The sequence below is a fragment of the Miscanthus floridulus genome, chromosome 10 (assembly GCF_019320115.1).
Source record: "Miscanthus floridulus cultivar M001 chromosome 10, ASM1932011v1, whole genome shotgun sequence".
In the NCBI taxonomy this organism is placed as follows: Eukaryota; Viridiplantae; Streptophyta; class Magnoliopsida; order Poales; family Poaceae; genus Miscanthus; species Miscanthus floridulus.
The window spans coordinates 21,151,257-21,157,300 of record NC_089589.1 but is presented as its reverse complement, the minus strand read 5'-3'; positions in this window follow the sequence as shown (position 1 = coordinate 21,157,300).

Below are 6,044 nucleotides of genomic sequence, written 5' to 3'. Positions count from 1 at the left end.
TCTTTCTTCGTTTCCTATTCTGTTGCGTCGGGGAATCCATATAACCGCCACGCCTTTGATCCAAAGCCGCATCCGCAGCGTGCCCTAACCCTAGCACCGCCGCACAGCCATGCCTCGCTGCCTGCTGCGCCACCGCGCGCCTCATGAGGCCGTGCACCACCGCACCTCCGCGGACCCGCGCCGCCGTGCTCCACTGCCCTAGCGCCGCCCGCTGCCGTCACTGCCGCTGCGCCGAGTACCAGCACCATCATCCTCTTCATGCCCTAAGCGGTGTAGTGCCCGAGCCCTGCTTCAGCACCTCATCCAGAGCCTCTACCGTGCTCTAGTGCTTTCCGTGCCGTCGATTCTCGCCGACCTTCGCGAACCCTAACCCTAGCCGGTCCCGGTGGTTCCCCGCATGACGTCTCTTTGCCTTTTGGATCGCTGGTTCATCAGGTAGCAAGCCCGCATTTCAATTTCGTACCTAATTGCTTGCTCTTTTAGGGTTTCGTGTCTCTAGATGTATAATTAAAATTATTTGTATATCTATCTACTCCATCAAGCAGCGAGTCGGTGCTGTTGAGGTGTCAGTTGCAGTTGTCAGTCAACTCGGGGCCAAGCTCGTGAGTACGGATCGAGGCCAAGCCTCGGAAGTGTCAGATTGATAGTTGTTCTTTGTCAGGGGCAGTTGTTCTTGTCAGATCAGATGGCTCGTACAAAAAATGTCAGAGGTGGTCTAGGCGATGATGATTAGAGGCCCCCGCGTTGCCTGCCTATAGATGCAAAATCCAAGGCAACCAAGAAGCTGGCGATAAGAAAGAGGAAGTACCCAGATGCAGAGACAACTCGAGTAGCAGCAGTTGCTGAGGCCGCAGAGCGTGCTGAGCGAGGAGGTGCTCGCAGTGGAGTTGTTATTGCAGATCAGCCACTTTCACCAGATCTGAGGGCCACACTTGAAGAGGTTGAGCGCCGTCATGGTGGTCCAGATGGGACACTCATTATTGGAGGACGGCTTGTTGCCATTGATGAGAGCCCGTCTTAGGGGGAGTCACAGCAGTAGCCCCAGTCAGCAGAGCAGACTTAGGAGGGTGAGCAGGCCGAGGAGACAGAGCTGGCACCACAGCCATAGTTACGCCGCTCTGGTCGTACCCGTGCTCTAGTCACACCAAGGACGGAGACACAGCGAAGGGGTTCGCGTCCACCGCCTAGACCACAGGGTCCGCCTCCAGTGACCCATCTTGACTTGAGGGCCGCCATGGCCAAGCAGGTACAACAGCTAAGATTCGTGGACTTTGAGGTGTGGTTTCCTCCGAGGAGGGATGAGCGAGCTTCTGAGGGCTTCTACACTCCTCTGCAGGAGGACTTCTATAATGCATATCTGAACAGTGGAGCAGTTTTCATAACTCAGCGGGTTTGCAACATCGAGGCTATTGTAGCAGCAGCTGGAGAGCACATTCGCCTAGATCTATCCTATCTGCTAGGGCTGACAGATCTGATCAGATGGACTGGCTTGTATGTTCCATCTTGGGTCCAATAGTTCTATGCTACACTCTGGATTGACCCACAGCACAGGTTTATACACTTTGGATTCAGAGGCAGAGACTATAGGCTAACAAGCACTAGGGTCAGGGAGATACACAGGCTACAAGAGTAGCCCATCAGGCTTCATGAGGTGTGCTATGGATAGACAGCGCCTCCCAGACATCCTCATGGTGGTATGGTGCCCCCTACAGACTTGGTTCGCCGCTGTTTCACTGAGCCCTTTGGCGAGGGATCACGTAGGAACCCTAGTGACCTCACTCCTACTGCTCGCGTACTTGAGGCTGTCATGAGGAGGACACTTCTTCCGAGGATGGGGTATCGCGAGGGCTTGACTCGCATACAGTTGTGGCTTCTCAACTGTCTGATGCAGCAGACCGTTTTTGATATTTGGGATCTTCTTCTGTCAGAAATGGAGGACACTATAGCAAAGGGTTTCAGAGGTCGCAGGTAGCTGCCATATGCCATTGGATCACATTCCTTATTCACATGGCAGTCACAGTTAGGCCACCAGAGATGCTTGTAGAGTATAGTGGTGCTACGACAGAGTTCCCAGGTTATAACATGACATAGATGATCCGTCATAGCACTCCACAGGCACCGAGTCAGCCGTGCCGTCGTCCAGATGTGCCAGAGTCTGCAGCTCAGCAAGATGAAATCATCCGGGACATAGCCGCTACAGAGGAGGAGCAGCTTGAGGCTCAGCAGGGGAGAGCGACCCCAGTGATAGCTCAGATGATGACTACCAGCCCATACCTCAGAAACCTCCACAACAACATGATGCTGAGGCTGGTAGCTCTAGTTTAGCTCTACCTACACTATAGACAGACCTCGTTCTCCTTGCCATACTCGAGCGGATGAGGCAGGACTAGGTTCGACATGCTCAGGAGACCGCTGCTACGTTCGCCTAGTTCTAGGCTCGGCAGGACGAGTTCCAGAGATAGCAGCAGGCCATCCAGCAGCAGCAGCAGGCCATGCATCAGCAGTAGTTACTCATGCAGCAGCAACTTCTCGGATTTATGCAGCATGTTGTGACTGCCATTGGGGCTCCACCGCCACAGCCTTCGCCCTAGCTTGGTCAGCATGGTACCACTTCGATGACTCTAGCATTATAGCCCAGTGGGCTTCAGAGTCAGGGACAGCCACCAACATAGTATGCTTCACCTACAGAGCAGGTGTCCTAGTATTTTGCTTCGCCAGTGATAGCCCCGCAGTTCACTCTATTTCAGACGGGTTTCACACCGGCAGAGACTTCCTCACTGCTAGCACCAGATACATCGGTCTCCAGGAGTCTTGGAGCGACTTTCAGCGAATTGACAGGGCAGCCCACACCGCCATATCTGCATGCCCCAGGTCCTTCTACAGCAGCTCCCATCACTGTGACGACACAGAGGCTTCCTTCCTCAGTTGCATCATCAGATCCTACTACTACAGGCATACCAGCACCTGTCCCAGCTACGACCCAGATAGCTTCAGCATCACTGCTAGCAATAGAGGGTCAGACAGCACAGAGCTCAGGGTCAGATGATGATGGCGCTCAGTTCCACCTCACTCCTCGTACCTCAGCGCCCGGCTCGTCCGCTGCAGCCCCGCCGACCGACCCTTAGGTTTTGGTGTTTGACGCCAAAGGGGGAGAGGATTCGAGTATGTAGACTCAGGGGGAGCGACTTATTTAGGGGGAGCTTATTTATCTATTAGCTTATTTATTACATTTGGATCTTTATGTGTGATACACTATTACTATTATGCATTCGTGTGTTTACTTTCATGCATTAAAACTATATTTATGTGATAGTGACATCTACGTGATTGTAATATGTGACATGTGTGCTCTCTACTTTGGATTACTTATATGTCATATCATGTGTGTTATGCTCATTTGATTTGCTTCCGCGCTTTTACTCCGATGCAAATGAGCTTTATTACTTGTACTCACGCTTATTTCATATCTTTTGAGTACATCATGATGGCTTGGGTCATATAAGCTTGCCTAACCCCTTTGTTCTTATTGTCAAAAGCTTATATGATCCAAGTATGTTAAAAACCTCAACTCTTTCACTTACTCGAGGTGGTATTGTCATCAATCACCAAAAAGGGGGAGATTGAAAGCATCTAGGCCCCTAGTTGGGTTTCGGTGATTAATGACAATACGTGATTACTATGACTAACGTGTGTTTTGCAGAGGCAATTAAGTTAGGTCATGGTAATGGAGATCTATTGGGCAATCATGGTGTTCATGCCCCTACAATGGAAATTGTTTTGGTTTTCAAGGGATGGACGACAAGGTTAAGGATGACTAGTTCTAGGTGTCGATTGGAGTTGGAGACACTTAGAGTAGTTTAGGACTTTGTTTTTCCTTTGGCCATACTATTAAGGGGGTATGGTCGGGTAGCTTGACCTAGGTGAGTCTAGTGAGTTAGGTGTGGTGCACACTTGCTAAGTCTAGCTCTAGGTAGCTCCAAAATAGCCCTTAGATCCAATGGAGCAAACTTCATTCACATATGATCGAGAGTTGGAAGTGAATAGAGGGTCAAATACTGACCGGACGCTGGCTTCGGTTTGACCAGACACTGGCTCTAGGTCCAGTCAGTTCATTTGACTAAGGAGATTGTGTTTGGCATGACTGGATGCTGAGAGTGAGTGACCGGACGCTGAAGGTCCAGCGTCCGGTCGACTCCAGTAAGGTTCCAGAGGAGAAAATGTGCGACCGGACGTGTCCGGTCAGTACTGACCAGACTCTGGGGGTCCAGCATCCGATCGACAATAGTAAGGTTCCAGTGAGGGTAAATTGAGACCGGACACGTCTGGTCAGTGATGATCGGATGCTGGCCAGCGTCCGGCCAATACTTAAAAACTAGATTTCGGGGAGAACTGACCGGAGCGTCCGGTCAACATGACTGGATCATCCGGTCACCCCACAGAGGCACATAACGGTTTGTTTTTTAGCCCATGTTATAAATACTTGCTCCCTTCATGTGAGGGGGTACTTTTTCTTATTCCAACAGCTGAGAAATACGTTTGTGAGTGCCAAGAAGAGCAAGGTCCTAGTGAGGTGTTTGTGATTTGTGAATCCAAGAGTGAGACCTCATTTGTGAAAGCAAGAGTAGCAAAGTGTGAATCCACCCTTCTCATTAGGCTTGTCGTGGTCAAGTGAGAGTTTGTGCTTGTTACTCTAGGTGATCGCCATCTCCTAGACGGCTTGGTGGTGATTGGGAGTTTGGTGATCATCTGGCGGAGCTTGTGGATGACCCAACTCAAGTTGTGAGCGGTTGTGGGTAATTCACCGCGATGGAGTGTCGAAGAATCAACCCATAGAGAGCACTTGATCCTTGCATAGATCAAGGGGGAGCTACACCCTTGCATAGGTGCTCCAACGAGGACTAGTGGGGAGTGGCGACTCTCCGATACCTCAACAAAACATCGCCGCGTTCCTCCTTCTCTATTTACTTTAAGCATTTACTTTGAGCAATTCAATACTTGTCTTTACAGTCATAGAATTGCCATGCTAGAGTAGGAGTGGAACTTAGGTTGCAAGTCTTTTGTGCGTTAGATCAATAGAAACACTTTTCTAGGCACAAAGGGGTTAATTGGGCTAACCGTAGGATTTGAGTATTGCAAAGAAATTTAGAATTAGCCCAATTCACCCCCCCTTGGGCATCTTGATCCTTTCACCCCTGCTACCCCTCGTTGGAGCCTCTGGACAAGAACCACCGCATGAGGCCGTAGTCCTTGAGCAGATGCTTAACAGGAAAGGCGTGGTTCGGGCACGACCCATCGAGTAAATTTTCGAAGTGGTTCAGAGTGCCCTCCGTGGGCTTCTGACCACCCTTGCGGTCAGCCACGGCCACGAGCGAGTCCTCGAGCCATTGCTTCTTATTTTTCCTTTTGGCAGAATGATTGCAGGTGCCTTCGCCGGCACCCTCATCCCACCTTGCCTTGCCCTTGAGGCAATCGAAGATTACTGCAACTGCCTCTTCTCCTGAGGCGTGGTTGGTGGAGATGTCTTGGAGCTCCTTAGTGATCTGCGGGCCCTTGCATCCTAGCTTATGAACCAAGGACTCGCAGGCCGTCCCGGACAGGAAGGCTCCTATTAGGTCGGCATCGGCGACGTTGGGGAGCTCGTTGCACTGTCGGGAGAAGCACCGGATGTACCCGCAGAGGGTCTCACCGGCCTTCTGACGGAAGTTCTTGAGGGCCCATGGGTTCCCAGGGCACTTGTATGTGCCCTAGAAGTTTCCCACAAAGATCTCCTTCAAATTCGCCCAACTCTGGATTGCATTGGACGGTAGGTGCTCCAACCACGCTCGTGCTGAGTTGGCCAATAATAGTGGTAGGTTGCGGATAATGAAGTCATCATTATCCGCACCACCGGCTTGATAGGCAAGCCGATAGTCTTCAAGCCAAAGTCCTAGGTTTGTCTCCCCAGAGTACTTAGGGATATTGGTAGGTGGTCGGTACCTTGGTGGGAAAGCAGCGTTGAGGATGTGCCGACTGAAGGCTTGAGGGCCTGGCAGGCCAGGGCTCGG